This window comes from Ambystoma mexicanum, chromosome 3q (genome assembly GCF_040938575.1).
Source record: "Ambystoma mexicanum isolate Mex_15411 chromosome 3q, UKY_AmexF1_1, whole genome shotgun sequence".
Classification (NCBI taxonomy): Eukaryota; Metazoa; Chordata; class Amphibia; order Caudata; family Ambystomatidae; genus Ambystoma; species Ambystoma mexicanum.
In genome coordinates this window covers 477739109-477757240 of record NC_090926.1, presented here as the reverse complement: position 1 = coordinate 477757240, position 18132 = coordinate 477739109, and the positions used below count along the sequence as shown (strand labels likewise).

The window sequence follows — 18132 nt, the reverse complement described above, 5'->3', positions numbered from 1 at the left end:
GATACCACCATATTAGTTATGGGGCACACCTTGTTCCTGTTTTCACCCCTTTACCTTTCCTGTTGCAAAGCCCCCTTGTCATGACCTCACCCACACAGAAGGTTATTGCCAGGGACCCCAGGATTGCTTTACAAAGGTAGGCTTTGTCTACACCAATCATTGCGGTCCACTTGACATTAAAAGAGGGACGAAGGCTTCACAAGAAGTAAGAAAAAAAAACTCAGCATTGGACCCTGGCTGAAGGTGCAGGCTGCCTTACATCTTCCGCCTTTGAAAGAAGGCCAGGATATCCAAAGAGAGAAGTAAGATCCTGCCCCAAATCTTCTTCAAGGCAACAACGGGAGAAAAAGAACTCAGTGGACCCTCCAGCCACTCCAGAACTGGTACCATGCCAGCACACAGCGTGCTCTGCTAGGCTCTGCAACAAGCTTTCTGAATAGGAAGTGTCAAAAGGTCTCTGAACCTGAAACAAAGGACTAGGCAGCTGCCTGTAACACACTCCTCAACTGTGGGCTGTCTGCCTTAAAAGATGACACAAGCCCACTGAAGAACCATGCAGAAGTGCCTCTATGAGCACGTACGGCAGTCTGCCTTAGCAGACATTTTCGAACCAGACGAGTTCCTCGATCTGCAACTACCTGCAACGTTGACCGTAGTCAAGCCGTAGCCACTTAAAGACATCTGAGAGGTCTTTAACAGTGATTCAGAACTGCTGATCAGCAATGAGACAAGGATTCCTGACCCTGAGCCATCATGTAGGATAGCCTGCAGCTGTTCGTCTAGCTTCACTCGCCGAACCATCTTGCTGCTTGATACCAGCAACTGACTCCCATCTCAAACTCTGTCACAGAAGCCTGCAAAGGGGCCTGACACCGTCCCGACCCTGTTGAGCACCAAGAACAGCAACAGTTAAATGTACATTGGTGTTCTGCCACCTGGTCCTTCCCAGAAGGCCCTAGAAACATTTTAAGGAAGGCCATTTGCTCCCTGTGTGCAAAAGCCAAGAAACCTTAACGAACTGTTGTGGTTATTAACCATACTGACTACCCTCCTGCCAGTATCCAGAGTGCATCCCCTTTCCTTTGTAATAAACTGTCTGTCCTCTGGATTCCTTTACAGAGTTGTTTGCAATTTAGTAGTGTTGTTAGATTGCCTGTTGTGTAATAATAAAGTAGATATTTGCATACAATCTTGACTGGACACTCCTTTTATCATTGGGTAATAATTGTATTTTTGCTGGGCTGCATCTAACCAACGATCCACAACTTTTAGAGGAGATAAGCCTGCTGTTCCATCCACGTTACCAAAATTGGACAAGGAGGTTTATAATTTTAATTGTATGCTTTTTTTATTCCAATCTGTTTGGATCCATTCTGGTGTAATTATGGTGTGGGGCTGATTGATGGATTATAAACCGATATTCACCCCTGGACCACTGGTACCCCAGAATTTGACTCGTCACACAATTCCAAAAACAGCCACCAAGGGACTGGATCAGCAGGTGAAGTTAAACTTTGTTAATAAGAACTTCCAAAACAGGGGCTTCCACATTTTTAGCACAGAACAAGGATCATTTGAATATTATTAGCTGGACTAGAATACTAGCTGCTCACATTCAGGTTCCCTCTTATTTTGTATGAATCTTACGTGGGAAGAAGTAACAACATGTTGTGGAAATCAACATGAACATGATATGGATGGGTTTGCAGAGTGTTCCTTTTGGCTGCTCAGTTATCATTTATATACTTTTCCAGGCAATGTGCATACATGAGCTATTATCTTTAATTTGTTGAAGTTTAATCCATCTGTTGTATTCTCCTCTTGACAATTAGCTTGTGTCATATCAATGATATCTACAACTCAGAGGAATCCATTACCGCAGGAAGGACGTTATGGTGGTGAGACAAATATCTATGTGGATTCACATATTTTTTTTCATGCAACCACGTCCTCTCTATAGTACTGAGCAACCAGTGGTAGTGTCATTTTGGTACCTTTTAACAACCTATGCATAGATTTCTGGTTGGATGTGTGCAGACAAGAATCTTTGGACGTGAACGTGATCATGAAAATGGATCAGATGTGTGGAATTGGCAGAAGAAGACAAATCCAATTGTTGGTGGAGTGAATCACATCAGGAGAGTGTGAGTAATGTGAGTGATTCCCTCTTCTATTGGTGCATGGTTTGCTGTATGTTGCACGCAGTTGTGTAACTTGCACATGCAGTCCTCATTCCAAGACCAGCAAAAGTGGGGATGTCAAAGGATGTGTTGGTGATTTGTTAGTGTCTGAAGTGGATATCTGTTTCGGCAAGACATGTTCCCATCAAAATGTATTTTCATCTGCATTGTTTTTTGTTTTTTTAGGTTTCCAAAATGATGTTATTAAGTGTTCAGATACCATTACATTTCAATTTAAAATTATGTTGGATTCCCTCAAAGAGGACGTTCATATTCAAAAGGGTGCACATTCGTCTTAACATGATATTAAAAAATCCCAATGAGAAACAATGACTGGAAAATAAACATTTGCTGCTGTTCATTTAATGTGCCATTGAACAATGAACTACCAGGAAACCCTTGCATGTGCCTACAACATACTCACAATGAAGGTTCATCTCTTAACAGCTAAAACTGCGTCCACAAAATCCTCAGTGGTCTTAATTTGCACATTGTTGAAGCCATATTTTTCCAACAGCGACTTGTATTCTGAGCCGGTTCACTGTTCGCCTTCACTCATAGTGAGAGACTATAGCAAGCCCCTTGGATTTCTTTTCCTCTTGTCCAGAACAATTTCTCCAAGAAGCAAAGCCGCTCCTGGTGCACAAATTGCTGATATCTTGGTTAATAATGTGTCACGTTTTTCATCTGCCAATTCCTGCAAAACCCTTGATAGAATGTGAAGATCCCCTTCAGGAAGGCTGTCATTAAAAAAGTCACCTGCTGTAAATGTCACTCTACAGGTGCACGATCCAGTGGGCGTGAAAGAAGAGACAAGGCCAATGACATCCAGAAGGTCGAAAACGGTCACTTTTATATTTGGGTACACATCTACTAGCTCATAAGATAAAGCTCCGGTACAACCTCCCAAATCGCAAGCAGATTTCACATGGGAGGAATCCAAAGCGGTGCAATATCTCTTGCAGTCACTTTGATGGTGCAATGCATAGCAGCCATAAATCGATGTTTTGCATCTGGACTGCCACAACCAGAGTCCCGAGTCAAACCTTCAGGATTTTTCTCTGAAGCAGGTTGGTGGTGATGGGCACCTTTTGTGACAGCAGATTCCAGATTTGTGAAGAATGGCCACATACGATCATTGGAGCACAGAATGTAGTCATTAATTGAATATTTACTGTCCGACACAAGGTAGGTGTTTGCCAACTCCGAGTTACTGTAAACTTGATGTCTTTTCTCCAACAACCCCAAGGAAACACAGGCATCAATGAGTCTTTTAATTCCACGCTCTGAGGTGTTTACTTGTCTTGAAACTTCTTCAGCCGTGAGAGCGCAATTATCTTTCCACTTATCAAACACCTTCAGCTTCGATGCTACAACGAGTGCCTTTGATGCTCTGAAGCTATCTAGAAGGTTCATGAGTGTAGCTGGAAACTCTGCAGGTGTATCTACAACTCCATTCTGACTGGCAGGTGGTATGCAGGAGCAGGTCTGTGAGCCAGCATCCCCATTCCCTCTGGAATTATTGACTAATGAAGGGAAGCCCCATTCACATCCAGTTCTTTGATAACTCGAAGTTCTGCCTTGTTTGGGATGTCATTCTCAAGGTCACTCAGGTTCTCAAATGTCTCTACATAACGAATGGAGTCGTGCTTGTTACGTTGGATGGTGCTCTTGGACGGAGGATAGTACAGTTCTGCTAACTTCTTGCAGAAGTGATTGAGAGGAAATCCCACTACGTTCAGGAAATCTCTGATCACAGATTCAACCAACATTCCACCAAGTGCCTGTATTCCATAGCCACCTGCCTTGTCCATGGGCTCTCCGCTGTGAACATATTCCCATAGAAGATCTTCTTAAAAGGCAGCAAATTTGACTTTAGTCTCCTTGTAACCATCAAGGACCTCAGTTTCTAGTGGACTATCTTTCAAACCGTTGCAGTGAATTATTGCAACCCCTGTGAAGACACTGTGCTCCTTTCCACTTAACCGTGACCGCATGTTATAGGTGTCTTGCTTGTCTAGTGGTTTTTCTAGAATGTCTCCTTCCAAAGTCACAATTCATCTGCATTGTTATAACTTCACGTTGACCTCAGAAACTTGTGTGGGTGCAATTAGGGCCCGATTCGTGGAATATTTTCCTGGTTCAAAGTGAATATGCACTGCGGAAAACTGACTTTGCACTGCCAACACAAACCCTGATTCATGGAACTGTGCATAGTGTATTTTTGCTGTGCAAAGTCCGGACAAAGTCATTTTGTACTGTAAAACATGACTATGCACGGACTTTGCCTGGACTTTGCACTGCAAAAATACACTATGCAAAGTCAATTTTCAGCAGTGCAAATTCACTTTCAACCAGGCAAATGTTCCATGAATCAGGCCCTTAAAGACTGATTTACAAAAGTATTTTACAATGTGCAATCTAATTAGAAAATGCTTTGTAAATCTGGACCATAGGATACGTACTAGCATTCAGTATGTAAGTGTTGGGTGTGAGCTGAACATGAATAAAAGTATATAGAAATGTTTGGGATATGTGAAGTAAAAAAGAATATGCAGTAACATTATTTGGAGAAAGAGAACATTTTTTGGGTCCCTATCATGTCACAATTTATTGGGTGGTCACTCTCAACCCAGGAAGTTCCCCCCTCCAACCAAGCCAGGTGGCGCACAACAAAGCACTTTGCAGATTCCATTTTAGTGAGGCCTCCAACCTATATAGTACAATTCAGCAAATGCCCTCTTTACCACCAATGAGCTAGGAACCAGGTCAGTGTATAGTAAGAATACATATTTATTTGAGTTTTTACAAAGAATGATAGAACAATAACCAACACATCTGCCACCAACGCTGTTGCACTACACAATATCACAATTTCAAATGACTTGCACCAATTGACTGACTTATATTTCTAATGGACTTTCAGATACTACAACACACCAGTAAAATTTAGAGATGTGCAGTCATCACTTTACATCAGATTTCTTGAACCCATAGAATAATATAGTTCACACAGTGATTGCTTAGTCTGTTATCAGGCTCTTTTCTCCCAGCAGCCCCCAACCCAGGCATCATATATTACCCCTTTATTTGAAGGCAAGGTACAGGGAGTGGGAATACAGTAGGAATATCGTTTTGGCTTTTTATTAAAAAGGCAGGTTTTGGGAAATAAACAAAATGGAAAAATCTTTTTGGCTTATTATTAGAAAGGTAAAGTATGTGAATTAACTCTGTGGGAAACATACATTTTTAACACACAATAAAGTGAAAGCAAGGGTTTGGGGTTTCTGGTTTGGGAATTAATGAATAATTTTGTTTTGTTCCACTCATACAAGGGAATTGTAATGCTTTGGGATTCTTGTTTGAAATGAATGGGAACATTCATTTTAACACACTCTACATTCACTTGAAAGGCAGAGTTTCAGAGTTACTTCTTTTTGGGATTACGGACACCCCCTGCTGTGCAGAAGTCAGGAGTTTCCGAAAAATAGTCACCCAAGAACGTATTGTCTATACCAGCTCTAACACACTGGGCGTGAACTTTGATAGTTTGAAACTGTAACAAAACTCATCCCATGATTTTTATATATGGGTGTTAATTGATTCAACTATTATTAAATGTGCTAAGGGTCTACTCGATTTCACCCCCCTCCCACACAATTTGATTGAAAGGATTAAGGCATGCAGTTCCCAACACAATTCAATTTATATGGATAGGATGGTTTTCTATGGGTGATTTAATTTGAGTTATATTTAATAAAATGTGCCAAGGATCTACCGAGTTCCAACCCCCTACCATGCAAGATCGAGATTAAGGCTGGCAGATTCCCCCATACTTTTTTTAGTATTTGGATTAATCTACTTACATGGGAGGCCTTGGTTATGGGGCATTCAGGGAAACAGCAGGGCTCTTCTGAGGACAGCACAGATCTGGTCAATGGCTTTGGTCAAGGATAGTCCCCAGCACCCAGTCCTCCTCAGGCTCCTCAAATAGCAGTCCCAGATAGCTTCTAGATGTCCTGGTCTCTATCTCCAAGGCATGGTTTTAGGCCTTCCAGGTAAACAGATTTTTTCCTGGCAAGGTTTACGCTGATGGGCTTGGTAGCCTTCCTTGCCTTGATGGCCTTGGTAGCTCTCCTTGATTCTCTGCTAGTTGCTCCTCACAAGAGTCCAGAAGTAGACTTACTCCAGGAATAGAGTGAACATGTAAGCCCAAAAGTCCCTCTCAGATTGAAAACTGATCTCTTATAGGGCTGCTGACACTCTCATATTATCATAATTTCAATGGTACGGATTGGCTAGCTCTTTCTCTACCGCTCCTCTCAATACGCCCACTGCCTGCTGATAGCACAAGGAGTTGGGAGGTGTGGATGATGGAGGCTAAGGGAGGAGAAAGATTCATCATCCCAAAATGACTGGTGGGTTTACCCTTTTCAGTGTCCCTAAAACAACATAGTGGGCCTCATTACGACCCAGCCGTTAACCATGGCGCTATTGGCGCCATGGTTGACGCCGGTACCTTACCAATTCCGCCATGGTGAATGGCAGAATTAGCGCCCCATTCTAAGGTTGGCGGGGCGGTAATTCTCCATTCACCATTGGCCCTTCCCCATTGCCATTTTTGCCCCATAGGGCTCAATGGAAATAGGGAAGGCAGTAATTACGGTACTGCAAATAGCCGTTGAGGGAGGACCCGCAAAGGGACCTCGGAATTGGGCGGTAAGGGATTACCGCACCAGTGCCCTTACCAGTACCGGTAATCCCTTACCGCCCGGGTCATAATGAGGCCCAGTATCTACCTTAATTTTTGAGATAAATGTAGGCACATATATATTTTTGAGTTCTATATTTTCAGAACACCCTTCCTGGGAGGAACTAGTGTTTTATTTGATTTTCTCCTGAGCTGAAATAGTTAAAGATATGACACCTGAACATTCAAACATTAATTTCCCACTCTATCATCTCAACAACTTTCCATTTCCTCAGAATTATGATAAGGCCAGAATCATAATTATATTCTTAACTCAAATTGTATACATCACACGTACATGTACAAGGTACAGATGGGCTTTGTGTCCCCTTTGACATGAGCCCATGATAAGCTCGCTGGGACACACAATTCCCTTTTTATTAAGGAAAATGTAATCCTATGTTAATCAGCCACACATGTGCGCCTCCCATTTACAATAAGGCCGACCTTTTTTTTAAATTTCATTTCACTTCTGTCACATGACCAGGACATCTACATGGCTATATTATTCTACTCTCCATTCATTGGCGTCAAAAGAACCTGTTCAATTCTAATGGACATTTTGGGGAGGTTTGACCTTAAAGGTAATTTCTGCTTTACTTCTTAGCATTTAAACTGAAAAGGAGGGCTGCTTTTTCTGGTGGGCCCAGCCCAAATGTCATGAGGTCAAACTTTAAGAGACACAGACCATTCAGTTCAGTGGGGAAAACAAGCGACATACATAATTCTAACAGAATAGCATTTTAAATTGAAAAGATGAGTTCAACATGACATTTTTGGTATTACATCTGGTCCTGCTGTTTCTAATACAATCTTTCTTTAGATACTGTTTGGACAGACATACGTTCACTTTTGATATTATTCACACATAGGCCACTGTAACATAGAAACCAGTGTTCATTTTTACACAAAACAAAATTGGTCTTTCCCTTTAAAGGATGCCATTTTATATGATGAACATGCTAGGCTTCACTTTGGATTTCTGGATCCCTGTCTTGATTTGTCAGTGTCACATGCTGCTATCTCTCTCTTTAAGTTGAAATTGTAACTTTTCATACTTTAGGATAAAACAGCATTACCGGCCACACATGTCTTTTCCAGCAGTTTTAGGCTCTCAGGTAGATTGCCTTTCGCTTGAGCGCCTGTCCATTTTAACACAGTGGAAGGAGGCCCATTTCTTTCATTTCACGAGGCCTTATGTCGGAAATCACTGTTTTGTACTGCCTTTTATATTTCAATGGGTCTCTACATTAGCCAACTTCACTCTCACAATAGGGGCCTAGTACGGCCTCTCAATCTCTGTCACTCTGGGGATATATTTTACCCCCACAGTCATCCATCAGTTTTGTAAAACACTGTAAAGGTGTCTCTTTCATCTTTCAATGATACCTGCCAAATATAAAACCCTCTCTCCATTCATCAACAGTACTGCAAAATTGTATGGTTGCGCCCTACTGTTTAAACGTGTTCTGCTGCTCTTGATCTCGGTTAACATTATAAGCAATAACATGAAATCATTTTAAAATGTGTTCCTGTCTGGCATGGAGTAAAGATAGTCCATGTAAGACTACAAAATGTGGGTGTTAACAGGACGTTTCTGGTCCTTAAATGTACAGTACAGAGTTGACCTGCCAGCTGAAAATTGTGATTGACTCCTTAATGATTGTTGCTTTTAGGTTTAAATTACACCAAGATGTAGGAGTAATTTATGACAAAAACAGGATTCTTTGGAGATCATTTTCGAGAAAGGCTTTTACACCATTCATTAATGTCATGTCTATTTGTATGGCGGACAGAAGGAGTTGAACGCAATTTGCGTTTCTGCCGTTTTCCTTTCAATCCACCGTACAAAGCCACAGCATTTGTAACGGCATGCATGTTCATGCTGGTGCCTACGCTAGGGATCCCTATGGAGCCTGCCACCTTTATGCACAAGCAAAATGCAAGCAGTCTCCATAGGGATCTATTGTAAATTCTGCCTGCAATTCTCGCAGTGGAGGCAGTGTTTACTTGTTTTGTACGCCAGAGTGTAAAAGTGCAGGGCAAAAGGTGGCATACACACTTCTAGGCCACCCTTTGCTCTGCATATTTCCATTCTGCCATGCAAATGACCAAAATCTGGCAGCAGGTAGCTGCCTACCTGTATGACTACACACAATTGCTCGCCATCGCCAAATTAAAGGGAACTCCAAAATGAGCACCATTTTGGATTTGCTCCATAGCTTCTGCCAGTCGGTCATGATCGCAAGGTGACATTCTATTTGTTGAATACATTTTGCTTGTTGGCTCCCATTGCTTGAATCACCTTTGCCTGGTCAGTAGGTAGCAGACAACATCTACTAAAAAGGAGTTCGACCTACGCACGCAAGCAGAATTATGCTGAATTAATTTGGATGCTTAGGCCATAACACTATCAGGGTTTTTTTTTTTTCAATAATGTATGAGAATATCGTTCCGATTCTTGAAACGTTACCAATGAATGCCGAATATTTGAAATGATTGACTTCTCCAAGAAGAATTTCAGAATTACATTAGGACTGCTCACTATGGTTCCTAAAACGTGGTATGCTAATCCATGGTTGCCATACTTAGCACGTGTCAAGATATGACGTCCTGATGAGAGTGCAGAAAAAAGGGCGGGGGGGGGGGCGTGATTTACACAAGCGTTTTCAATGGGCGTTTACCATGGAAAAAAGGCTGTTGTGAATCAGTCCCAAGGACTCCAATATTTTGAGCATACACAGACCAGAGCAGATGGTTTGTTTTAAATGAGGAGTAGGTATGAAAACACAGCTGGTATGGAAGATAAAATAATGTCAGCACTGATGCATCACCAATGCCAATTCATCACCAGGTTTCATGAACCTTTTCTAAAATGTATTACAAATTGTGCATTCGAAAGCACGTTGGACCTCTAAGGTTTTTCGAAAGTGACAGCTGCGCAGTGTAGAATTTCACTTTGGCCCAGAAAAAGCCCCACACTTGTAGATCGGGCAGTCAACTGGCATCGCCTTCTCGCGAGACTGATCGAAAAACGAGAGCATTGGCGGACTAGCCCTGCCTCGATAAACCTCTGAGATGTCGTAAGCAGTTGTTCACTATTTGCTGGCAAATGACACGAGTGGTTGGGCTGCAGAATTGCTAAAATGCATGTTTTGTGTAGTCATTGTTTTCATGTATCCGAATGAAAGATCCATGTGGAATAGTTTTCTTAAAAACATTTTTTTAACTCTCCAACATATAGATTTAACAAGTGATCATATTCCTTGACATACACATATTTTCTGACATCTATCACTTGCAGGGAGTAATAACGTGCTCACAAAAACGAACTTACTTCTTAGAGGTCCGGCTGAAACTTAGTTCACATTATCTGGGCTCCCTACTTTCCAATGGTACACACATGCAGTACTAGTCTGCACAATATGCAGGTTACCGTGAATAATGATGGCGTGTGTCAGTGTTGACTCCAGTCATGCTAACCTGATTCTTTACCAAGTGCCTGCAGCAATGCAGTGGTTGCGCTGCTTTCAAAATGGAGATGGCATGTTATGTTAGGTTAGGTCCTGTTGATTGAAACAGTGCACCACTGCCATTTGTATGGTCTCCTGGGGCTCTTGTGGTTCTAAAAGGAAAAGTGGAGTGGGTTCCTTGGGAAGTAAAGCTGGAAAAGACAGGTGTTGTGCTATGCTTTTGATGTGTGCAGAACCAGGAGTAACCGCCATGCCTGTGGGTGTGTGTTATAGATGTGTTTTGTTGTTTGCACAGGAGGCGTACTGTTGCCCGATTTTAAACATCCAGTGTTTGGCTTGATCAGGTGTTTGCGCAAGTTGGGGCTGGTTTGTGATTTTGTTTGAAAGTTGTGCGGTTATTTGGGGGTTTAGGTATTCTCTAGCCATCCGATAAATGTATGGTCAGTGTGTGGTGAGTGAGAGTGGCTTAGTCGGATATTCCTAGTAGCTTCTTAGGTATCTAGATGTGACTAGCAACTGGCCCCAGTGCCACCTAGTTGCAGAACCTCTCTTCACACAGACGTGAGCAGTGCCCAGCTTCCGAACATGGTGCAGTAATGTTTGGCTCGTCTGAGTGTGAAGAAAAGGATGACGAGATCAGATATTGCAGAGATTTTGTTTGGGAATATCTGTGCCTGTCTTAAGCCTTGTGTATGTCTTGACATGCAGGAAATAACCCTTGCTGCCTTATATTGTATGGGTCCTCTCAATCCACTATCATAACTACTCAAGTTTGAAGGGCCTCAGTGACCGGCTTGGCCTTTGTATGGAAACGATATGATGCTCCCACGAGGTGTGATCAATATCTGGATGTTATTAATCAGATTCTATTCCAGAATGTTGAATAACCAGGTTTTGTACAAATTCCAAAAAGTCAGCTGGTCCACAGTTATACTGATTTCTTTATGAATATGAGAGGGATCTGATAGGGCAGGGGCTATTCCAGAATGCATGAGCGCACACCTGGCGCTGCCGGTGTGGCAAATAATTCAGCTCTGCTGAAGCAGAGGATTCTTTGGTGAATGAAGATGGTTGATATTGATGGAGAGGTACGCAGTTGACCGAACCTAATGCAAAACCTTTAATCAGTCTGGTCACTATTTTGCATCAACATTTTTACCTTGGTTTATTCTACATGCCTAATTTTTCATGGGTCGTCATATATGTATATTTTGACTGACTTGAAAATGGGACTTTTGTTCCCACAATGTTGACGATTTTCAGGTGGAGTGTTTGCCGATAATGTTATTTCCGTATTTCCGGGTACCATGGTAACTCATCCCCAACTTTTATCAATCTGTTGTGGCAAAATTAAAATGTGGAAGCAGGGATTTCATTTTTTTTTTTTTAGAGGTAGAGCCGATTCTGTTTTTGGTTAAGAGGAGAATGTTGTGCTTCTGCTTAGAGGACAGTTCCTCTAGTGCATTTGCCAGCTCCAATGCAACTGCCATGTGAGAGCTCACAGCCTGTCCCCTGCAGACTGTGGTAAATGCACTACATCCACGCTTCTGCCTCTTACATTGTGAGAAACTGCACCTATTCTGACACACTGGGCATGCAGACCTTTCGGCCTATTAGAGGACTGGAATATTCTGGAAACCCTGTTTGGCCATAATGCATTAGTCCCTTCTATTTCCTGGAATGGCGGGTACTCCAGCTGGATCCCACACTCCACGCCGGTGAATTTTGGTTGAAGTCTTGGATTTTGGCTCGGTGACTAGAGCAGAATCTGGGGTGGTATCGACTGATTTCTGCTACGTCTTTCAAATATTATCACCCCTATTCCTCAGCATCAAAACCTGATTTGCACATTTCGAAATAGCTTTGGTCTTAGCTTCCCATTTCTTACTGCCGCACCATCTCTCTCTGGCTCCTCTGCAATTGTGTAATGCACCCTTTTCTATGTGTCTCTGCATCCTATTTTCAACCAGGAACTTGCAGGGCGATTACACGTCATTGGATCAGGCAGGGAATAGGATGTGTTGTCTTTCATTGCTACTTTGCAGAGGCATCCAAGGGGGAGGTTTTCGATAAAATTGTGATGCAAATTGTGCATTTTACAGAATATTCATTCAGCAGCACTGGTCAAAACGACTAGCTGCATGGTGAAGCAACGCATCAAACTGGCCCACATGTGCCAAAAATGTGGCCCACTTTGACCCAAAAAACTGGCCCACACTAGCATTTTGCGTTTTTGGTTTGGGCATTGCCCTATTGCCCTACATGCCAGTCTGAGCCTGTGTATGGCGAATGTAAATGATGCTTTATCTGAAAAGACGCAGTTAAAGTTTCATTTCAGGAGTCAGAAGCACTGATGAGAATAGTCAGCAGACTTTGAAACAATAGAATCCGTAATCCGCTCGGCTCTTTATCTTCTTAGCAGCCACCTTTCGAGCACCTAGCAGGCTAAGCGGAAGAATAATCACAGTTCTTAAGATAACTGATTTCAGCACGAATTGAAATTAGAATGGAATTCAAATTATACCGAGCATGCTTTTTCCTGCAGAACAAAAAATGCCTACTTCAACTGTCAGGTGGGAAGTGACTATGCCCACACCTGCCTGGCTTTTATCTATTAATTAATGGATCACTGGCAAAGCAGGAAGTGTGTTGCTTGGTTACTTGTATAAAATATGTATATGCTTTACAAAGTCCCTGCACCCTAGCTTGCTCCTTGCTAACTGTTTTACAAATGAACCTGCCTCAAGCCCCCTGGACATTTAAGTTAAGTTCTGACTCCAGTAGCAAAGACAGGAACTGGTTAGTAGGAAACAGTGGCAACTGCATTACCTTTTGACAGGCACCTTTATTTCCTTCGATATTGGAAAGCAGTGTTATAATAGTGGTAACCTATTTAACTTAAACGGTATTAGCTGAGTGTCAGAAGTGGTGTAAACTAAAGAACTGTTTTAGCTATCATTTGATTGTAACATTTTTATGTGAAATGTAAGTGCTGCTTCTTCAAAACCTTCCCTGTCAAGGAGCTAAAAGCAAACTTTGAAATCTTCCCCACTAGAGGGAAGGCCTCGGTCCTCCTAAAATCTTTTAACTCCGCAATGAAACTGGTGGACACTCATACCCCCTAAAACACAGACATGCTACGACCACACCATCCACCATCCACCCCTTGGTACATCCCCAATCTCGCCTCCATCAAATGCTGAATCAGAAACTTAGAGAAATGGTGTTGCAAAACCATATCCGTGACCCTGGAGACCACAAAACCCTCAAATCTCTCTGTGCCAACCATGGGATTCTGATTACAGAGGTTGAACCCCACCATCATCATGGCCGCCTCTAACAGGAGCAACACCCTCTTTGAAGTAATACAGCATTGTAGGTGGCTGTTTTATTTGTCTTATTTATCTTATTTATTCCGTGGCAACACATTAGACTGAGTCAGATCTAAAAATGTTCCTATCATGATATGATATGATATGGCATTTATAATGCGCCTACACAAGTGTTTAAAGGCGCGACAAGGCAAGGGGGGGGACAGAGGGAGGACAGACAACGGTCCTACTAGGCCAGGGGCCATTCAGATCGCGCAAGTGCAGGGGAAGGGGGGAAAGGAGAAGTGCGAGGGGTAAAGGGAGATTGAGAAGTGCAGTACATCCGAAAAGCGGAATAAATAAGATAAATAAGACAAATAAAACAGCCAGCTAGTGGCAAGTGCAGGAAGTGCAGATGTAAGTCCTGGTAGGGGGACTGAAGGGATACAGAAAAACGGCCCCAAGATAAATATCAAAGTGGACAAATATATCTGGTCAGATCATCACTTAGTATGTTTTGAGACGATCAACATAATAACATCCGTACTGACAAACAGTCATCTATACCTTGTACGACTAGGAACATACGATTAAATCATGCAAGACACCCTTCATGCTACGGTTCTCCCATTATTACCATAACTGGAAGAACCGATGCCGCTTGGAACTTTTGTAGCTAATATAAGATCCGCAGTTGATGAAGCTTTTGAAGTACTCGCCCCTCTTAAATCCTCTGTAAAAAAAGGAAACAATCCATCCTGTACTCCTTTTTCAGTTGAGATCATTGAAGCTCGTGCAAATACACGCCAATTGGAACGATTATGACATAAACACCCATCTGAGACAAGCCTTATTTCATATAGGCTTGATGTCAGACTTCATAAATCCCTTATCCATCTTACTAAAGAATCACACTTAAATTCTCGCATTTGTAAAGCAAAATCTAGCTCAAAGGAGCTTTTTACTACTTTCAGGAACTGAAGGGTTGCACTACAGCCTCTGTACCTCAGGCTGATAGCCTATGCTGTCAAAACATTCACAATAGTTTTGTTAAGAAAACTCTTACTCACCAAAATAATATTAATGTCCAGGTTAAACTTATCGCCAACCATATGACATCTACAATAGGTAGCACAGATTCTGCCAGGGATTCTCCTGCCTTTAATACAGTCTATACAGAAGAAGTTATTGACATAGCTTCCAAGTTTAAACCTACTTCATGTAAAGGGGATGTATTTCCTGATACTCTATTTAAAGAATACATCTCAACCCTTGCCCTATGGGTGACTACCTTCATTAATCAATCTTTTCAGGAGTCACATGTCCCTGAAAATATAAAGGAGGCATGGGTCACACCTCCGCTTAATCAAAATCACAAATGTTCCTTTCATATTGAACATTTTTGATAAAATTGCCTACTGTCAATATCAGACCTTTGTTGGAGAACAGGATATACTAGCTACCCAACAGTCTGGTTTCTGACCGAATCACGGGACCGAGACTGTGTTGCTGGATCAGAAATCACATATTGCGGGCATAATCGATGCAGGCAATACACCCTTGTTGCTGCTTTTGGACCTGTCCGCCTTGTTCGATCTTGTTGATCATCAACTGTTGGCAGACACGTTAACTTCAGTTGGTAAATGCTACAAAGAAGCAACAGCATGGTTCAAATCCTTATTGGGTCCACAAAACACGAGAGTAACTGAGGACAATGCTTACCCCATTGTTTCTATATTATTATGTGGTGTCCCTCAAGGTTCATGTCTTTTGCCTTTTCTCTTTAATATTTACTCACGTCTCATCTGTGCTCTCTTGTCAGCTATGGGCATATATTTTGCCAATTATGCGGATGATATTCACTGGTGAGTACCAAAAAGGTCTAGAGCATACCAATCACATTTTTGCAGAAATTCAGAATTGGACGGTTTAAACTCTTTGGCTCTCAATGATGCCAAAAATAAGTTGCTGGTTTTGGGCAACCAGCAGCGGCTAAAGAAACTGGATATGAAATATGACAATTTCTTGATTGGTGAGCATGTTATCCACGTATCAAAAACTGTAACAACTCTTGGGGTCTTTTTCGACCCTCAATTGTCTTTCACTCGACAGACCAAGGGCCTCATTACGACCCAGGCGGAAAACCATGGTGCTAATAGCACCATGGTCCATGCCGGTAACTTACCGGCTCCGCCATGGAGAAAGGGGGAGAAAGGGGGAATTACCACCCCATTACAAGGTTGGCGGGGCGGTAATTCCCCCTTCCTCAATGGCCCTCCCCATTCCCATTTTTGCCCCATAGGGCTCAATGGGAATGGGGAAGGCGCTAAGTATGGTACCACAAATTGCGGTACCGTACTTAGCACCAAGGTACCTTTGCGGGTCCCTACTTTAACGGTTGGTGTAGACCAGCCGTTAAGGTCGGGTCCCGCAAAGGGACCTCGTAATCAGGCGCTAATGGGTTAACGGCGCCGCAGCCTTTTACGGTGCTGTTAACCGATTAGCGCCAGGGTCGTAATGAGGCCCCAACTATCTTAAATCTTCTTGTCATTATTATATCCAGCTCCTATGGCAGATACGGCCATATTTGTCCAGAGAAAATCTTGCACTGATTGCAGCTGCGATTGTGAACTGCAAGCTGGATTACTGCAACAGTCTCCTGATTGGTACATCCCAGGCCAATCTTAAAACTTTGCAGGTGATCCAGAATAGCGCAGTGTGAGCTGTGCCGGGACTGAAGCACAATATGCACGTCTCCGAAGCTAGGCGCAGCCTGCATTGGCTGCCTGTTCAACAGCGGCTGCATCATAAGGGGCTGTCCATTGTGTACAAATGCTTGCATCGCAAGGCCCCATTATATCTTATTACTAGGATAAAAAAGAAAACTGTTGGTCGTTTATTATGATCATGTTGCGATACTACTCTGGTCCAACTGCTGTTGATTCTGAAAAGATTTGGAGGAGCTGGCTTTAATTCTTGGGCTCCTGCCCTATGGAAATCTATGCCAAAATACCTGGCTGATTGCGGTTCATTGGGTATTTTTAAGAAACAACTAAACACTTTCTTGTTTGATATAAGTCAAGGGTAATTTCTCCCTTTCCCATGATGCTGTCATTCATTCCTGTTTTTCACCTATGTGTGATCTCACATCAGTTTCTTTTCTTGTTGGTTTATAGGATGAATACTGCCCTCTTCCCGTGTCTCTTTGAATTTTATGTTTTTTGTCGTCTGTCTTTTCACCTCTACTGTGTGCGCTCTGAGGTCTTGGGGTTTGTGGCGCAATATAAGAACATAGATAGATAGATAGATAGATAGATAGATAGATAGATAGATAGATAGATAGATAGATAGATAGATAGATAGAACAAAACCCCTCACTCATCCCTGGGGCGGTAGTAACTATGGAAAAAATGAGAAAGAATCAACAGAATAAAATAGCCAAAACCTCCCACAGCATAAGCACCCCTGCACCTCAGCATGCACGTTGCACCTCTGGACTGTGCTCCTGATGCTGATGTAGGTATAGGATTCATAAAGCACAAAACTAACTGTGAAGCAGCAAAATGCTGTACAAAGGGATGCACACAGCTGTAGGAATAGCAGAGGAACACGGATGGGCGCAGGGAGGTGGGGACTCCAGAGGAGGAAAAAGGATTGTGTATAGCAACCAGTGATGAATGAGATGTTTTTTGAAGATTTATTTTGAAGAATATGGATTTCAGGTCTTTTCTGAAGTCTGGGTTGCAGGGACACAAAGGGGTTTCAAATGGGTATACCATGGGATACCTCTTCATCAGTTTACACTCCCCACGCTGAAGGTTTGCACAATTGTTGGTCTGCAATGCATGATCACATGGCAGATGGCATTGAGATCCAAGCAGGAAGACCTGTTTTTCAGGGGGGTTATCTGCAGATAGAAAACAGTTTGATTTATGTAAAACTTAGTAATAGCAGAACACAGGTAGCCTTAATCATAAACTGTGTTTACCTTAGGACTGTTATTTTCCTTTAGAACATCACTCCCACCTCCACCAACTATGTCAAAGTGTGCAACTCTCCCTCAGTCCTTCAAAGGGACTCAACTGGTAGCAAAGAGCTCTATGTTGTTAATGAAAAATTGTTTGCAACATCATTTCATGTGCATTTCCTATGTGCATAGGGTGCAACATGTTCAAATAGTGTAAATCAGGGCTTCCAAAACTGGATATCATGAGCTAAATGCAGTGCATGCTTTTAAAATATCCACACAGCATACATGTGAATGCAGTTATGCTACAAAAGAGTTATATGCCAATGATGAAGGATAATCCATAATCCTGAACACCTGACATGGTTGTTGATCTTAAAGGGCCATTCTTGGACACCCATGCCAGTATTTTGTCTATACACAACTTAGACGATATACATTGCTTTGAGTG

The 18132-nt window shown here is 42.4% G+C and overlaps 1 protein-coding gene and 1 pseudogene across 2 annotated transcripts in view; one reads left to right on the top strand and one right to left on the bottom strand.

The window, feature by feature from the left end:
* GABRB2 (gamma-aminobutyric acid type A receptor subunit beta2) overlaps positions 1 to 18132 on the top strand; it is a 1186575-nt gene that overhangs the window by 316671 nt on the left and 851772 nt on the right. The window lies entirely within an intron of this gene.
* LOC138582550 (probable bifunctional dTTP/UTP pyrophosphatase/methyltransferase protein pseudogene) lies at positions 2614 to 4237 on the bottom strand (annotated as a pseudogene).